Consider the following 19,865-nt stretch of genomic DNA (forward strand, 5'->3'; position numbering starts at 1 on the left):
CCCATAGCGGTGCCACTGGTCTGGAGGTATATATTGTCACCAAATTTGAAATAATTGTGCGTGAGGATAAAGTCACAGAGCTCAGCAATAAGTTGTGCTGTGTCATCATCAGGGATACTGTTCCTGACAGCTTGTATTCCATCTGTATGTGGGATGTTTGTGCAGAGAGCCTCTACATCCATGGTGGCTAGGATGGTGTTTTCTGGGAGGTCATCAATGCATTGTAGTTTTCTCAGGAAATCTGTGGTGTCACGGAGATAGCTGGGAGTGCTGGTGGCGTAGGGTCTGAGTAGGGAGTCCACATATCCAGACAGTCCTTCAGTGAGAGTGCCAATGCCCGAGATGATGGGGCGTCCAGGATTTCCAGGTTTGTGGATCTTAGGTAGTAGATAGAATAACCCCGGTCGGGGCTCTAAGGGTATGTTGATTTGTTCCTGTGATAGTGCAGGGAGTGTCCTGAGTAGATGGTGCAGTTTCTTAGTGTATTCCTCAGTGGGATCTGAGGAAAGCGGCCTGTAGAATTTGGTATTGGAGAGTTGTCTGGCAGCCTCCTTCTGGTAGTCAGACCTGTTCATGATGACAACAGCACCTCCTTTATCAGCCTCTTTTGAGCATTCTCAAAACTACGATACCCACACAAGGAAATAAAGAAACAAATCAACAGAGCCAGACGTGTACCCAGAAGCCTCCTGCTACAAGACAGGCCCAGAAGAGAAACCAACAGAACTCCACTGGCCATCACCTACAGTCCTCAGCTTAAACCTCTCCAACGCATCATCAGTGATCTACAACCCATCCTGGACAATGATCCCTCACTTTCACAGACCTTGGGAGGCAGGCCAGTCCTCGCCCACAGACAACCTGCCAACCTTAAGCATATTCTCACCAGCAACCACGCACCGCACCATAACAACTCTAACTCAGGAACCAACCCATGCAACAAACCCCGATGCCAACTCTGCCCACATATCTACACCAGCAACACCATCACTGGACCTAACCAGATCAGCTACAACATCACCGGCTCATTCACCTGCACGTCCACCAATGTTATATATGCCATCATATGCCAGCAATGCCCCTCTGCTATGTACATTGGCCAAACTGGACAGTCACTACGCAAGAGGATAAATGGACACACGTCAGATATCAGGAATGGCAATATACAAAAACCTGTAGGAGAACACTTCAACCTCCCTGGCCACACAATAGCAGATGTAAAGGTAGCCATCTTACAGCAAAAAAACTTCAGGACCAGACTCCAAAGAGAAACTGCTGAGCTCCAGTTCATTTGCAAATTTGACACCATCAGATCGGGATTAAACAAAGACTGTGAATGGCTATCCAACTACAGAAACAGTTTCTCCTCCCTTGGTGTTCACATCTCAACTGCTAGCAGAGCACCTCACCCTCCCTGATTGAACTAACCCCGTTATCTCCACACTGATATATACCTGCCTCTGGAGATTTCCATTACTTGCATCTGAAGAAGTGAGGTACTTACCCACGAAAGCTTATGCTCCCAGTACTTCTGTTAGTCTCAAAGGTGCCACAGGACCTTCTGTTGCTTTTTACAGATTCAGACTAACACGGCTACCCCTCTGATACTTAACTTACATGAGTTATTAATAGAATTTAAATTATTTTTTCTCAAGATAATAATTTGTTGCCACCTCTTCTAATTGTGTGTAGTGGAAAGTTACTGTTAAACACAAGCTGATGTTGTAAATGATTCCTCTGAGCAACTAATCAACACATATTACCAGGCTGCTAGACTTAATCCAATATTATAAAAACAAGTAAGGTTACATTTTTAAAAAGAAGCAATATTGCACATGTGAGGAAAACTAATGCACCCCAGCAATATTTCTGCATAGGCAATAAATTATTCTTGTTTGTGCTTTTAATTTGTTAATGCTATGCTTAATATCAAATAAATTATTGTGCAACAAAATACGAACACAGAAACACCTTTTGTCATCCTATGGTTGCCACTGCATCTGCAAAAAAACAATACCTAGTTGCCTAACTGCGCACTCAATTAGATATTTTTCCATGTATAGTTATCATCAACTTAAAGCTTTCCATTTGCAATGGATTGTAAATTTCTGGGGTTATTTCATAAAGTCCAGAGCAAAATCTTCACTTGAATATGTATGTGAAAAGTGCTTGTACACTTGCCTGAATTAATGTTCTGTTTTAAAGATGTAGTGCAATAGTGCAATCTGGTATATACAAGTTGAGCCTTATATCCACATGGGTTTCCATAGAAGTTACTGGTGGTCTGCACAAGTTCAGGGGTCTACCAGTACAGATCAAATTGAAAGAGCAAGTCTTAGGTCTGGTCTACACTTGAGAATTGTACTATATAACTATATTGGTTAGGGGGTGTGAGATTTACCGATATAGCTATACCGGTGCAAGCCCTAATGTGGATGCAATTATATCGGTTTAAAGATTCCCTTCCAATATGGGAATAGCTATAACAGTATAAAGCACTTTTACACCAATATAATTGTGTCCACAAGTGGTTTGTACTGCTTTAACTATGCCAGTATAGAATTATTAAGAAGGAACACAAAACTATCCAATGGCGGACTTGCTGACCACATAGTGTTTCATTGTGTAAAATCTCCCTGATTTGAACTGGACCTTTGTGAACAAATTGGTTGTAAAGGAAATCAGTACAATTGCTGCAGTAGAGATGATAAAAATACAGTGATCCTCTCTGGTCAAATCACTGAGTAATACAGTTTCTCACTCACCTAGACACAGAGATGCTGGTGGTTGAAGGGAACAGAAGTATGAGTACAGCTAAACCATTTTTTCCTCAATTATAGGTCACAAGCAGTCAAACAAATAAAAATCTGCACTTTTTGACTTTAGTGCCAGTAAAAGAACCGGGGGCAGGCATGGAGCTACTGCTAGGGAAAAGTAAACACTTAGTGAAAGACCCATATTAAAGTTTATTGAGTTTCCAATTATATGGTGAGTGATGAAATTACCTAGAGGCAAGTGAAAAATTATCCCTGACTTAGTATTTTCCCAAACAATTTTCCATTGTGCATGCTGTGATTCCATAGAATCACCCTCCCTCAAAACTCATAAACTTGGAGATCCAGGACCTGCTTTTCTTCTTGGGGTATGTCTAACTTGGGTATTAGCTAACTTGGGTTGAAATAGCAGTGAAGATTCAGGTTATTAGTTCAAGTTCAACAGCAGGCTCCACAATCAGTTTGAACTCATGCTGCTAACCTGAGTTAAAAGACAAATTGATGTCTTCACTGCTATTTTCACCCATTACCTTTTTTGTGCTCTGTAAACCTGCCCATCATTATGCTAGAGTAAATCAGGAATAGTTCCACTGACATCATGGGATTTACACCAGTGTCAGTGTAAATGAGAGAAGAATCAGTCTTCCAGACTTTACTTTTCTAATATTTAAGGCTACTTAGGTTTATTTATATGATGCTATAACAAAAGATAATTAACATTCATCCACACCGACATGTTTTTTAGTTCCTCTTGAGTCTCCAGCTAATGTTTAAGTACAGATTTTGGAAACAGGGACCTGTACCTTTAAGGCATTAATGAGTTTGGTCTGTAGCCTCTTTCTTTCTCCTTAAGTATATAAAAACTTGCAGGCTGTCAGTCAAACAAGCTTGCTTATGTTTTCTGTGGCAATGTAGAGTGGAACTGCTGTTAACTAAACAAAAAGGAGCACTGAGCAGTTAACTTATGCTGGTATGTGTATAATGGTATTTTGTGTTCATGTAAGAACAATGGCACCAAAAAGTGTTAATCCCAGATCACTCAGGCAAAATGCCTGTAATCAGCAGGAGTGAGCCTGCATAGATCGCTGCCATTATTAAAAACAGCAAACAGATAATCATCTTGTTCATTAGTTGTCAGAGTTGCTCCAAGAACAGGAGCCTTCCAAAGCTGATGTTTTATTGCTTAGGAGTGAAAACTCTGTGTAATGTGTGAATTGGAGGTGGCACTTGCTGAGGTAGTCATTATAGACTGTTATAATTTCAGAGTAGTTCCAATTAAATCAATGGAATTATTCTGGATTTACGCTGTTGTAATTAAGAGCAGAATATGATTCACTAAATTTAGCTGCTATGGATTAAATCTTCTAGGCTAATTGTTAGATGTAAAACTAAGTATGGAGCATTCCAGTGTATACTGGTGGTGGTTGATAATATGATCCTTGTTTGTGTTACTACATGTAACAAGCTGACAAAGTGAATTTTGAATGCAAGTGAAATGCATTCTGTGTCTGCATACTTTTCTGGTTCTGTGTGTAAGGAAAAGCATGTTTTTAAAAACAAAAATCAAAGCTAACCTACAGGCCTGATTCACCATTCTTAATTACTCTTTTATACCAGTTTTACAATTGTGTACTTCCACTGATTTCAACTGAAAATTGAATCAGGACCTTCAGTTCTATATTACAATATTGTGCCACACCCAGGGCCAGCTCTAGCGTTTTTGCCACCCCAAGCGGCAAAAAAAACTCACCCGCCATCAGCGGCAGCTCAACGGCCACCGCTTCATTCTTCAGTGGCAATTCAGCGGCAGGTCCTTCCCTCCGAGAGGGACTGAGGGATCTGCCGTCGAAGAGCCGGATGTGCCGCCCCTTTCCGTTGGCTGCCCAAAGCACCTGCTTGCTTGCCTGGAGTCAGCCCTGGCCACACCTCATATCAAACAGTTGGTTATTACTGTTATACATATCAAGCCACCCTGGGAGGGTCTAAGTATTGGGTTATGAGAACATATCTTGCATTTATAAATGTTCATTACTTGATTGTGTGGCAGTATTTTTATTAATACTGAATACAAATATAAGCGCACATTTTTGTTTCATACCAGCACTCATTAAGTATTTGAAAAATCCTATCTTGTGGTATTAGCTTGTGTGTAGAACAACATAAGTAAATGCACATTTTTGCAAAGACAAATCTATAGGCAGACAAACACAATCTCAGGCTCAGAAAGCAAGTCTAATGCTATAGGTGAGTATTTCCAGTTTAACTTCTTATTCCTGTTATTTCATATTTAACTTCACTGATTACTCTTTATCATTTAAAAAAAAATCCTCAAAGCTCCTTATTACTAATTTTCCCAATTATTGTTGAGAAAACAACATGAGAGAGCATGTTTAGTTTAGTTTAGTTTCAATTATATGAACAAATAGTACTACAAGTAAAAGTGATTTTACAAAAGACATCTGGGGTACTTTCTGCTAACTTAATCCTAGAACCTTTTAAATGTTTAGTATTTAAATTGTCCATAAATTGGCTTTTCAGCACCCTGGAAAGCTCTGGGTTTATGAGCTCTAGAAGCAATAGTCAGACCTCCATTAGGTTTGCAATCCTGTCCACTGTAAAAGTGTTCATAGAAATTAGAGGGGAAAAAAGACCCATTTGATTATTTAGTCTATTACCTTGCCAATGTAAGATTGTTTCTGACAGTACAAGTGTCTTTTGCCAGGTTAGTTTCCAAATCACTGAAGTGCTGTGGCTCTAACTATTTCCTTGGGGGACTATTCTACAACCTTATAGAGCTCACAGTAAGAGAACGTGTTTTGATATTCAGCATGAATTTTCATTTTCTTCATTAAAACCCATACTCATGATACTCCCTTAGTCCACCCTGAACAATCCCCTCTTCTAGCTTGGTTGTCCCCAGTTTTCAGATGTTTATAGACTTATCAGATCTCCCCAGACATCATGTAACAAAGCATACTTAGTTATTTAATCTTGCTGTTTTGGTTTCTCTATTCTGAATCCTTTCTATTTTATGGAACACATCTCAGCCCTATTAGTGTAGATTCCCATGTACATTTCACAGAAAATGCAATTTCCTCATAAATCACTTACTTAGAAAGCTATAATCCCAGTCACAGAAATATGAGGTAGATTTCCATTACTACTATTACTGGAGCTAAAATTAGAACATTTATAGTCTAATTATGGCTTAATGTACACTTAGATCTGCAAGCCAGGAGACCAATGGAGGGAGACCATTGAGTTTCACAGAACACAGCTTCTGCATAAAGATTGGTGTCTCATGGCTTCTATAACAGAGCAATGTGGTCCTTTTCTTACTATGTGTACTTCCGCTGATGTAGCAATAGTTGCCATGTTCTCCATATGCATTAGTAGGAATAGACTGGTGGTTGGTAAATGTATGGAACGGCTCACAACCACAGTACAGGAAAACCTTAATGTTGCTTTTTGTAGAATTTGGGCCAGATTTCACCAGTGCAGTCGGACACAATTGTCTGGTTAGCTGGGTTGATGGTTGCTTTGGATCGCCAGAGCTGCATAAAAGCAGAAAGAGCACACCAGTGACCTGGGTCCTAGATTTGAACCCAATGATCACCTTGCACTAAAAGCGGGGGGGGCATTGTCCAGGCTTGCTGGAGGAAGGCAGTAGTGGGTCAGGGTGGGGGGGAACAAGGTCAGAAACTGCTGCAAAAAAGATGGTGTTGGTCAGCTTTGCAGCACTGACTCACCCCTGGAATGTAAGGGTGAAAGGTTTTAAAGGTGCAAGCTCTGGCATTGGAAACCCATTTCTCCATGCAGCAGGCCAGGCAGCAGAGGATCCAGGCATGATGGCAGCAAGGCTCCACATGATCACAGGAAGGTGAGAGCAGGGAGAAGGTGGGGGAAGCTCCCCACTTCCCTGGAGAGGGACAGGCTCATTCCGGGTAGGAGCTGCTCACAGAGAGGGTGAGTCAGCTAGTGTGATTGCTCAGTGTTAGATCAGATCAAAGGCATTGGGAGAGGGAGGGGGAGTGGGTGGAGTGCCAACCACAAGTTTGGCTTGGCTGAAGCAGGTCATGAAGTGCAGAATACAGGTGGGTAGGGGGGCAAGCTGGGGTGGTCCAATGGGCACAGGCACCATTGCCAGTTAGGCTTAAGGTGTTCATGGTTTCCTATAGCATTACACTAATAAAGCGCATGTGGCATATTTGGTGGGAGGGAGGTTAACTTTGGGATTTTGGATCCTCTTTTCGGGGAATAACACACATGTAAGGTAAAAAAATAATAATTATCAATTGCCTATAGGGAACCTAACGGTTCCCCCCTGAGTTCAGTCCCCAACATCACTCCAAGGGAATCTCAAGTAATACATCATCTTTCATACCCACGAGGCAGCTCTGTTCACACTACAATGATTCAGGTGGCCTGGCAAAACATTTGGGGGTACCCCTTGCAGAAGAAGAGACGGAGGGCCCTTCCACTACATTAGCGTTCCTGGGTATCGTGTGAGCACAAATGCGGGCATATTACAGCTCCCTCCCAATAAAAGTCTGTGTTTCTGGTATGACAAGATGGCAGGCCAAACTTCCACCTCACGCAGGGTTATGAAGTTAATGAGAGAATATAAAAAAAAGTCTTCATCTTTTGTGAAGTTTACCATATATCAAACCTATGTTAAGGCATTAGGTACATATTCGGGACTATGGGATAATATCATTTTATTACTGCCTAATTAATATAGGCTCACTTTGAACAATATTAGATGTGTGCATCTGGGTTTTGTGCTTGCACAGGTAGCAGTGTGTGGGCAGAATTGTGCCCACAATTTTCAGCCCCTGCAACTGACTCTATACAGATGCAGTGATCTACCCACACCCAATAAATCTGGATTAGAGCCTTTTTGGAAAACTTCGGTGTAAAAGTATTAATGCTACTGCTCAGGGTAATTGGGTCCCTTCCTTAAACTATCAGTATTAGTAGTTGCTCAAATTATTATATAATATTGTGTTTTAGGGCAGGAGTAGAGAGGTTTTTCAATATAGTGCTTCAGAATTCATCTTGGAAACCTGTTGCTGTATTTTGTAATGTGTCTGAATTTATTTTATACTATTAGCTTTTCTTCCCTGGGATGTTTAATTCAGACAGGTTTATGTAATTGCATCGCACACTGGGATTATCTGGATTCTGTCTGATTTAGCCATAGATGAGTATTATGACAGTCCAACAAAGCTGGGCTCTTTCCTGTCATTTTAGGTAGTAAAGTGAAAAGATTTGCTGACTTTCTAGTGAATTCACTTCTCTCCTAATTGCCCCCCGAGGAGCAAAGTGTCAGCAACAATTTCTACCAAAGCTTGCATAATGATTAAAAATGGGGAAATCGAGGTAGCTGAAGTAAAGGTCACTCTATAATCTCCATTTATTGAAACAAATAGAGTTAATGGAAGTACTCCATCTTTTGTATATATCTTGGTGGGGTTTTTCTTTTAGTACTCCAGAACTGAGACTTTCTAAATGTATTAAATTGTGTTTAATGTTCTGTTTATGAGCTTTCTGCATTGATAAGTAATGAGGTGTGATCCTCTTGTTCATGCCCTTTTCCTTGAAGAAAATTAACATTTTAAGCAAGATTTAATTATACTTTAATTTATCAGTGACTGAGGACATACTCATTTCCAAAGAGGTGAGGGAGAAGGTGGGGGATGATGCCTAGCTGGGGGATGATGAGATTCAGCCTTGTGGACTTCCATAACTTTGATTAGAGGAATGAAGTAGTGTCAATTACATCAGAATAATGTGGAAATGAATTCACTCTCTCCTGTGTCTCTCTCACACACTTACTGCTCTAGACAAGTTTTTACATATTTGCTGTAGCAGAGTTATTCAGGAAACATTGCAACATTTTAATATTTTACAGTTTCTATATTGTAGTTTGTTTAGTTAGGTCTTGTTACATGAATTAATCTCTTAATTCCTAGGCAGGATAGATCTGTTAGTCATTCACAGCCATAGCTACAGTACTGGAGAGCAATGCAATGCCATGGAACAATTTGATTTCAACAGCTTGGTAATATCTAGTTGTTTTTTGTTTTGTTGTTTAATAAACAGAAGACTTCCATGTGGTCTCATGGTCAGAGATTTGCTGTGTTACATTAGGCAAGTCGCTTAGACCTGTGAACACTTATGCACGTGAGTAGACCCAATTAATTCATTTAATTCAATTGTATCAGTCATGTGTCTAAAGTTAAGCATGTGTACAAGTGTTCCAGGATCAGGGCCTTTAACATCTGTATGTCCCAGTTTATAAAGTGTACAGAATACTCCCTATCTCACAAGAATTTTATGAGGTTTAATTAACGTTTTCATACCACTAAAATGCTCAGGTGAAAGATACTATAGATGGGATTATTTTTCTGTCCTCAAAGGGTTTGGCTACACAGGGATAAAGACCTCACAGCTGGCCTGGTTCAGCTGATGTGGGCTCATGGGGCTTGGACTCCAGGGCTGAAAAATTGCTGTGTAGACACTCGGGCTGGAGCCTGAGCTCTAGGACCCTGAGAGGGTGGAAGGTCCCAGAGCTCAAGCTCCAGCCAGAGCTCAAACATCTTCACAGCAATAGTTAGCCCCGCAGCCTGAGCCACCCGACCCAGGCCAGCAGTGGTCATTGTGCCGGTCTTTAATCCCTGAGTGGCCTTACTCAGAGTAACAGGAGTACTTGTGGCACCTTAGAGACTAACAAATTTATTAGAGCATAAGCTTTCGTGGACTACAGCCCACTTCTTCGGATGCAATGAGTAATGCATCCGAAGAAGTGGGCTGTAGTCCACGAAAGCTTATGCTCTAATAAATTTGTTAGTCTCTAAGGTGCCACAAGTACTCCTGTTCTTCTTTTTGCGGATACAGACTAACACGGCTGTTACTCTGAAACTTACTCAGAGTGGCATTTAGTGACAGCTCTCTTGGCTTGCTAATGCTGGCAGCAAGCCAAGTGCCATCTAATGAGCTGTTTGAAAGGCAGGGTAGCTTCTGGAATTATAGAATAGAATTGTGATACAGAGTAAAGGGAGGAACAAAACTTCCATGACCTCTACAGTACTTGTAGAAAAACATTATGGCACTGGCTTGTTAGATTCTGGTCTGAACAGACCAAAATCTGACCTTGATTTCAGTTTTTCTTAAGTTTAAAAAATTTTTTTTTGCAGTGTTTGTATGAGAGAACAGTGTTACTTTCATTCGTTTAATGAATGAGAACTTTTTTTTTTATCCAGCAGAAAGAAGATTATATTAGAGTTGACTCTGCAGTAATCCTTTTATTATTTGAAGTGACACTTATTCTCTCTCATAAGGATGTAAAACTTTTATAACTCATGGCTTCAACATAGTAAAACTACTGATGAAATGTAGTTTATTATGTAAAGGTGTGCCATGGGATGAATATACTGTACAGGATGGTTTTTAAACATGCCCTGAGAAAGTACAGATTTTTGTTTGGCTAACAGTTTACAGGAAGTCCAGAAAAAAGCACCAAATTCTATAGAAATAGCGCTCGTAATATGATTTACAAAATTAGGTGATTTTTCCCACAACACAATTTACTGGCAACAAAGCTCAAATAATTAATTTCTTGATCACAATTATACCTTGATCTTTAGTTGGTGTAAATTGACATGGCTTCCTTGAAGACAGTGAAGCTACCTCGGGGTACACTTGCTGGGGATCTCACAACTTCAGTTTCTACTTCGGGATCTAACATAACATAAGATTGCCCATTAAATGACTACTAATCTTTAATTTTTAAAATGGAAGCATGTATTGTACCTGTTCACTGGAATCTGCTGCATTCTGTAGGCCTACTCCTGATCACACTTACACTAAAGTCAGTTCCTTTAAGGCAGTGGATGTGCATCAACTTAAAACCAGCTTAAATGGGATCAAAATCAGGCTCTGTGTGTAGTTACTGAAAGTAGTGCTGTTGGAATGTTGGTACGTTAGAGGTGTGTTACTGAACCTGATACATGAGTCAACAATGGAGGTGCATTTTGGCCCATATACAAATATGTCCTCTCCTTCATTAACACCAAATTCTAACTGTTGAAATTGAAGACACTTTCCCCAGGTCCTATACTAATCTGGAAGTTTACATTGCAATAGTAAATATTGGTCTGGTTATGTGTTAAAAGAACAGCAACAAGACACAGGAGAAAAACCTAAAAGAAGCTAACAATGCGGTTATAACCAATATTCCTTGAAATAATCACAGCTTGTTTCTGTCAACATCAGTCATAGATATTTTTAGGATTTGTCTCATGATGGTCACAATCTGCATTTATCCATGACTTATGGATAAGTTGATTCATCTCCTATGCTGTTCCTTTCTACCCCATTCATCTAGGACATAAGTGAAGAGAGATTGATTTCGTATCCAGGTGACGCATCACTGGGGTGTGAGGGAAGGGGGAGGACATTGGGCCAAACAGTTTCCTTCAAAAACTTCAAAAGAATTGCACTACAGATGAATTTTGTCTATCAGGTTTATTAATATTTCAAATTCTGTTATCTTGGCTCCCTGGGCTTGTTTTCTTACAGTAGCTAAGTTCCATCCTGTCTTTTGGACAGCAACTAATGCCTTCAACACCCCCCCCCCCTTCCCCATATTCCCTACTCTGTTTGTGCTCTAGTACAAATTGATAGGGGGGACCAAGTGGGCACTGCTGTTAGAGGACACCGAACGTGATAAGAGGCAAAATTTGTTTTAGTGTTGTTCAACCTTTCCATACTACTGCTACTTCAGTTGGTGGATAGGGTCTAGTAAATTGTATATTGTACAGAATCAAATTAAGCTATTCTATGCCACTTTGATCAATGTTCAAGCCAAATAAATCAGTTTGCATGTAAGAGACTGACCGATGAAAGGCTAGATTCCATTCTTGTACCAATGTAAATCTGGATATGACAAATTTACACCAGTGCAACTGAGAATAGACTTTGACCCCATTTCTGAGTATCGAATGTAGTCAAAAATAGGATTTTCTGGCAGCATAGTCATGGTCCTGCCTGACTATCTGTGCTTACAGTGATAGATGTGTCTGCCATTGCTGCAATTAGTCCAAAGTTTTGACTATAAATAATACAAAACAGAATCTTTGTAGAGGACTCTTCTGTGTAAGACTCCAGTAAAAGTTGTGTGTAGAGTAGGATATAGAAACGTAACGCAATTATGTCTCCACTGTCTTTGATTCTGCAGGTAAGGCTCTTGTCTAACTGGCTAATATACGGTTCCATTTAGATCACAGATGAGAATGAGTCTTATCCTGCCACTAAAAACTTGATCTCCACTCTGTTTCACTGGAGGATTTCCTTTGCCATCAGTGGAGTTATACTGATTTAAACTGGTGAATGGTATTTAGTAGAGCTGGTTGAAAATTTTTTGATGGAACAATTTTCAGTTGGAAAATGCTGATTTGACAAAATTGACATTTCTTGGAACATATCGAGCAATTTTCAAATTTTCAATGACAAATTATTAAAGAACTTTCTTTTTTAATAAGGTCAAAGTGCTTCATTCTGACTTTATATTATAATTTATAATATTTCAATTTTTACTTTTATATCCTATGATAGTCAAAATGAAGCACTTTGACATATTTTATTTTGCTAAGGTCAGTCATTGAAATGAGACATTTTGATAATGCTCCTTCAATATTTCTGAAACAAAAATTTTGTTTCATGGGCAACTTTGAAATTTCAACTTTTTCTTCCAATTTGATATGAAAGGTAACTTCAAAATATTTAGAATTTCCCACAGTAGAGAAAAGTGAGTTTTGAGTTGCTCTAATCCAGTGGTTCTCAAATTTTTATATCAGTGACCCCCTTCACATAGCAATGTCTGAATGTTACCTTCCTTATAAATTAAAAACACTTTTAAAATATATTTAACACCATTATAAATGCTGGAGGGAAAGTGGGGCTTGGGGTCGAGGCTGACCGCTCGCGACACCCACATGTAATAATCTCACGATCCCCTGAGGGTCCCGCCCTCCAGTTTGAGAACCCCTGCTCTAGTATTTAGTATCAGGTCCTTGATGTTTGAAGTTTGAAAAACAGCAATGATGAATTAAAACCATTTAAGGCAATATTGTTTGTTTAAAAAGATTTCTTTACTTGAGAATTCCCTAATAATCTGTGAAAATATCAGATGGCCATGGAAATTGCAAAGCATTCATTCACTCTGATTAACTTTTTCTCAAAAAGAACTCCAACCCAACCACCACAGATGCAGCTTGACATCAGGCACCTGCAATTTGCGTATACACTTTTGTTGACATCTTCAGGTTAGATGCAAACGTTTATTTGTGTAATGTTTATATTATTTCAGTGGGAACTCTATATTTTGTGAAAGGTTTAATAGGGTCCCTTAAAACCTCTGGTCCATGATGGAGCCAACACAGGTGACACAATGGATAGAGGTAGCCCAATGTTTCAATGGATCCAAATGATTTGTCCTGTTAAAATGCTGCTGGGCTCTGGAGATCATTTACATGAAAACATAACACCTCATTGTCAACTCCATCACAAAATGTTAACCGAATCCTCTAGAAATTAGGTGTAAATCGCCCTTTCATGATTGAGCTACCTTATCCATCCTTTCATAGTATGCTTTTCTCAAAGAACTCTATTACAGAGAAAGTGTCATTCTCCTTATTTCATTATCAAGAAATTGGAGTAATGAAGATTGGCTTACATAACCATTCATAGCTACAGGTATGGCCACCAAGAATGCTAAGGAACAGGCCTTACCTCCTCTAGGCATTTTTTTATTTTCCATTTTAAACTAAACAGTGGGCCTTTCCTGTTCCAGGGAATGGAAGTTTTGCCATTATCTTCGGCAAGACAAGGAGTTAACCCATAATATCCATGCATCTCATCACTGAAGTTGATATGAGAGCTCAAAAAGAAAGATTTAAAGGGAAGAAACAGAAGACAACCCTGTTGAACATTTTACAGTTTATTTCCAGAATGATCCAGTAGGTTTGTTAAACATTTTTAGTATTTCATTCACCTAAGCAGTCATGGCTGATCTGCATACATTTACACTCTGAGAATAAATGAAGCATTTCAAGAGTTTAGGGAATCACAGTATCCAAAAGACTATTTTTTGTCCTACTAAAAACATAAACTATATGTTTGCCATTAACAAATTCAATAAATCACATGTCAAAACTCATTTAGGTAATGTCGCTATTGAAAACTCAGAGTATTTCAGTCAAATAATTGATTATAATTCTCTTGTAATTAGTTTATTGTCTAATATTGTGTATACAACTCAAGTTGTTTTCTAGTCATGCTCATATTTCACCCAAGATACTAAATATTTATAAATACAAGCTGTCTCTGTTAGAGAAATATTGATAAACAATTTTCAAGTCATCCCTTTGTTCAGTCTGTCATTTAATCATACTCAAGAAGCAAAATATTTTTAGATACAAGCTGTCTCTGTCAGAGCAATCACTTTCATCTGATGTTCTGGCTGTTGCATTCATCAGGGAAGCAGAAGTGGAGAATGCTCAGAGGAGGTTTAAATAACCAAGAGCGCCCCTCCTCCACAGAATCTGCATATTGTAGCAAAGGGGCCCAGTGCTTCTCTCAGCTCCACTTGGGCAGCCTCATTGCCTTGACTGGATAGCCCCAAGAATAGATATTACAGCTATTTCAGGCAGCAGCCGGATTTCATTTGTATTGGTGTGACTGGATTAACTCCAGTGAGTTACTGTAGCTTTACACTGGAATAAACTACATCAGAAGTGTGGCCATGAGTGTGTATATTATATGGTTTATCTGCCCTAGGCTTAGTGCTGAATTGTGTAACGTAGATCCTGAACTTTCAAGTCACATATATATATTTTAAAGAACAGCCAAGTTTAAGACCTGGAATTGAAAGTCATTATAACATTCACCACCCATGTGATGACATTAAAGCTGTCCTGAATTTTAAATATGTGTAAGAGTGAGATAAATTCTAGATATACTGGTCCTGAATCTTCTCTCACTTACATCAGTGACAATCCACTGACTTCATTGGTGGCATTCCTGATTTAGCCTGGTATAAATAATAGGGGAGTTAGCCCACTGTATTTAAATTCTACATCTGTCTCCTATGTAAGGATGTGGTAAATATTATGTACAGTTACAATGGATAAGCTAATGGACATACTGGACCTCATTTTCATTTACACAATCTGCTCTAGCAGAATAAAGGGAGCTTAAATGCAATCAGGTGTTATCTGGTACATAGCCCATGCTTCCCCCTGTACGCAGAGCCAGGATCTGAGCAGGTGTAATATGGTTGCAGTAGCCAATAGGGTGAGGCCTCACTTCCCTCATCTCCCGTGCCTGATTGTGTTAGGCCCTGGTCACCCTCTAGCACAATGAAAAATGTTGCAGTTTGAACAGTTTCCTTCAAATTACAGAAAGAGAAGAGTAGTAATGAGACATGACATGTTATCAGGGGCGGCTCCAGACACCAGCGCACCAAGTGTGTGCCTGGGGCGGCAAGCTGCGGGGGGTGGCCTGCCGGTTGCCGTGAAGGCGGCAGTCAGGCTGCCTTCGGTGGCATGCCTGCGGGAGGTCCGCCGGTCCCACGGCTTCGGCGGTGGGTACGCCGAAGGTGCAGGACCGGCAGACCTCCCGCAGGCATGCTGCCGAATCCGCTTTACCAGCAGACTTCCTGCAGGCATGCCACCGAAGGCTGCCTCACTGCCATGCTAGGGGCGGCAAAATACATAGAGCTGCCCCTGCATGTTATGTTGCTCATTGTATTAGAACATGTATTTTTGAACACTGGGACAACTCAAATATTCCATAGCAGAAAGCATGGTCAATAAATGAACCAGAAATGACATCCCAGATTATAGTTTTTATATATTAGGCCTATTATTGCCATGACATGCTTTGTTGTACCACATCGATAATGATACCCATGATTTCTATTATAGGCATGGGCATGGAGAAAGGAGAGGTTGACAATCTCTGGGAAGCTGATGAAAACATGAAAAGAAGAACAGGAGTACTTGTGGCACCTTAGAGACTAACAAATTTATTAGAGCATAAGCTTTCGTGGACTACAGCCCACTTCTTCGGATGCATATCCGAAGAAGTGGGCTGTAGTCCATGAAAGCTTATGCTCTAATAAATTTGTTAGTCTCTAAGGTGCCACAAGTACTCCTGTTCTTCTTTTTGCGGATACAGACTAACACGGCTGCTACTCTGAAAACGTGAAAATGAGCCTTACTAGGCTAGATTCCCAAAGGAACTTAAATACGGCAAACGCTGACTGTCACTACATCTAACTCTCACTGCCCAGGGGAGCGCACTCACTCCCAGGCTACAGTGTCATTCTCATGCTTGTTCTCTCTCTGCCCCAGAGATTCGTGCATTACTTACCTAAAGTGAAACGGCTTCAACACTGGACCAGAGAGAGAGCTGTGCAAGCCTGAGAATGACTTTGTAGCCTGGTGGCTATAGCATGCATGTAGAAGATCCAGTCCTCCTGCACCAAAGAACTTTAAAATTATAAATCCACAGATGAACTGCTTGAACAGGAGAGACTGGGGGAGGCCCATGTCACAATATCCTGCAGCCCAGGGGCTAGCATGCTCACTTGAGAGGCACCAGATTCCTCTTCAAAACCCTTCCCTCCCTCATGTGGAGGTCCCATAGGAGTATCCTAATTACTGGGCTAAAAGTGACAATTCTTCCACATTCCACCCACCGCCGGTGATTTTGTTTAAGATCCCTATGGGGGTCCATGGGGTTTGTGAGCTCTGAACAAAACTTACTGGATCAGGTCCCACACACAAGTTAGGTGGAGGAATGCCTATCTTCCCCCAGATTGTGGCATGGGGCTCCAGTGCACATGCACAGAAAAAGAAACAAAGGTGCCTATGACATTTTTACTGCAGACATTAAGGTACCGAGTGAGTTTAGGTATCCACAGGGTTCAGTGGCAGCTGAATGGGGGCTTTGTGAATCCCCGTAGGGCCTGATCCTGGGATTTAGGCACTTACTTCTTTCTGTGAACCTAGCCCTATGTTTGTATGCATAAATGACTACACAACGTGCAGAGCAAAACAGAATGAATGTTTTTGCCAGTGATGGCTTCTTAATCTTCTGTTCCTATTGCAGGCGACACCAGAGTTTGTTATAAATACCATCCAGCCAGACTTCTCAACTGGTAGAAACCAGACAAGTAAGCAGAGGTGACACGTTGGACCAAGCTTTGCTGCAGCAAGATTATTAGGTGAGATTGCTGCCAGCCTCCCTCCGTGAGTGAGATTCTCACTTCCATTCCAGCCCCTTTGCAGCAGGTAAAAGGGCCTGAGCATACCCTGTTTCCCCGAAAATAAGACAGTGTCTTATATTAATTTTTGCTCCCAAAGATGCGCTAGGTCTTATTTTCAGGGGATGTCTTATTTTTCAGAAATGAAAAATGCCTTATTATCGGTGGATGCCTTATTATCGGGGAGGTCTTATTATCGGGGGGATGCCTTATATTACAACGAGAGGCAAAACTGTAAGTAGGCCTTATTTTCGGAGGATGTCTTATTTTCGGGGAAACAGGGTAGTAATGGGGCCTGGAAAGCTCTGGATCCATCTGGCAGAGAATTATCCCAAGAACTCAGTAAAGCAGCTGCAGGCTGTCTTCTGAAGATCCCCTTGCAAGCCCTGGTGTAGCCGGTGTGCTGGGAACAGAAGAGGCATTGCAGGTCCACGGAACATAGGAAGGCAGAGATTCTGCTGCACTTAGGCAGCCAGAGAGTGGCTGTTGTAACTGACAGAGCCCTTGGGGCTATTTAAATTATGTGGAATGGTCCAGAATGGAGAGGGTGCAATAATGGCTTAAAGACACCTTAGCTCCCTCTCCCTCTGATCTACGAGTTTTATGCTGCACCGATTAGAGGCAGACCCCAGAACCTCACTATTAATGCTGGAATCCTCAGGAGTAAGTTGAATCCACTGGTAGCCAGGGCTTACATTCATTGGAGCTCTGAAGTGGAACAGTTGTGTGTGTTTCCACAGGATCGGGCCTAAAATTAATTTTTACTGTAATAGCCTCACTAGAACTGGTTGAGCAATGCTATGTGTTTTTCTGCAAACATTCAAATGAAACAAGAGTTTCATTTACTGTAGCATTTTTGTGGGCTTTTCCATTTTTTTCTTTCTTTTTCTTTTTTTAAGTAAAACAAAACTCACATTTTTTTCCCCAACAACAAAAATGAAAGTGTTGACAAATGAACACTTTCACTTTGGTAGAAAACCTTTTGTTTGTTTGTTTGTAATCACCAATAAAATTTCACTCATTACATTTTTATATAACATGCATTACATAATATAATGTATTACAGAATCCTTGTTCTTACTTTGGTCTTGATCACTTTTAGGCATCAGTGGGGAGTCTGAGTACCAACTAGTAGCAGGATCTTTGGAGAATACCACCAAAGAGGATCTGGTCAAACACAATGCTCGGTGGCACCTTACATGCTATAAGTGAACTGAATTTGGCAAGGTTGGAGAGGAGGAAGTACATCTCTCATCATGAAAAAGTTGAAGATACTGGGCCAAGTGCCAGCTGTGGGTGAGACTCTCCTTACACTAGTTCTCATGGCATGTGTTTCAAGAAGAAGACATGCTTCGTCGGCGGTAAGCCAGAAGGCATCTGGTAAGCACAGTTTCAACACATGAAAAACTGTATGAAGCAGTCATTCTTAGCGAGAACATTGCACAAAAAGTAAAGATAAGTGGGTGAACTTATTATGCTTATAAGAAGCACATGAATTCTTTTAAAGGGGATAAGGCAATACGCCGCATTTATTGAGAGTACAATTTAAGCGTTAAAATCAGCATGCTTCCATACACACACATCCACACCCACGCACCCCAAAAGGTTCTGCAGCTGGATTTTATAGTTACCAGTCCTTAGTATTGCTTGGTCAGTTCCAGTGGCCAGCTGAAACTGCACACGAGGGCGGGGAGCTGGGCCTCTGTCGAATGTGTTTCAAGCTCCGATGTTGATGCAGAACGAACCCAAAGTCCCAAGGCAATACACCTTTTTTTATAGTAATAAGTTCCCATACAAGTCTCTGGACCTTGCGGTGTTCCAAGGGAGCTGTTCAAGGTTGCTCCAATCAGCATAATTTGGGTTGTTACTGGGAGTTATCTGCAGCTGTTTATCTCATCCCTCTAGCTCCACTCTTTATCTTGTCCTTGGTGTGTCTGCCTTTGCTTTAGGGTCATCAATCTGCCATCTGGGTGAAAGTCGGTGCCTCTCGACTCTTCCACTCCCTTCTTGACCATCTGGCCTAGCTGTCCTTTCTCAGTTAATTACCATACATTCTTCACTCACACCAAACAGTAAATAAGGCAATTACAGCCATAAAACTTCTATACTGATTGTGTTAATGATTGTTTTTAGAAGGAAAGAATAAATTCAGAACTATTTCTTCTTACTAATTCAAGGCTACAATTTCTTCTTATTAATTCAAAGCCAGCAACATGGAGTATAAAGCAAAATAAGCAAAATGGAGTACAGTTTTACTTGAGACAATTTCTTCCCATTAGGCTTTTGCTTACACACTGACCCAAAAAATGCTCAGGCCTATTGACATTGTGTGTCACATAGAGTGCTACACCAAAAAAGTATGTAATGTGTTGCGTCAAAAATGTAACAGCAACAGAAACAAATACTGATTTTACTACTGCAAACTGTGCAACTCAGCTGGAGTTCATAAATTGCCTCTCAAAGACGCTAATGGATGGGAAAGTGGTAGCAATGGGCAATACAGAGGCTAAGTATAGAGAAATATGTGCTTTGAATAGAATTGAAGAGGAAAAATGCTTAGCAGAAAGGTTCTTAAAGCATGTATTGAAGATGAACTGTTGGATATGGACAGAGTTTTTAGCAATCTTATCTGCGGAACTTAATCACAGAACATACTCTAAAAAGCTGTAAAAGACACGGTACTATCAAAAGTGGAAGAAAGCGCTGGGTCATCAGTAGTATGAAGACTCTGTTTGCAGCTGCTAAATTTTTACAGAAAG

General features: G+C 40.5%; 1 long non-coding RNA gene across 3 annotated transcripts in view; it reads left to right on the top strand.

The window, feature by feature from the left end:
- The window catches only part of LOC101941604 (uncharacterized), a 184,677-nt gene that overhangs the window by 160,261 nt on the left and 4,551 nt on the right, over positions 1–19,865 (top strand). For 2 of the 3 annotated variants that reach the window (XR_010598809.1, XR_010598812.1), the window contains one exon: positions 18,209–18,486. This is a non-coding gene — a long non-coding RNA (uncharacterized LOC101941604). Of the gene's footprint in view, positions 1–16,952; positions 17,068–18,208; positions 18,487–19,865 lie in introns of all 3 variants that reach the window. The other variant, XR_010598811.1, reaches the window with a different exon arrangement.

Source organism: Chrysemys picta, chromosome 2 (genome assembly GCF_011386835.1).
Source record: "Chrysemys picta bellii isolate R12L10 chromosome 2, ASM1138683v2, whole genome shotgun sequence".
In the NCBI taxonomy this organism is placed as follows: Eukaryota; Metazoa; Chordata; order Testudines; family Emydidae; genus Chrysemys; species Chrysemys picta.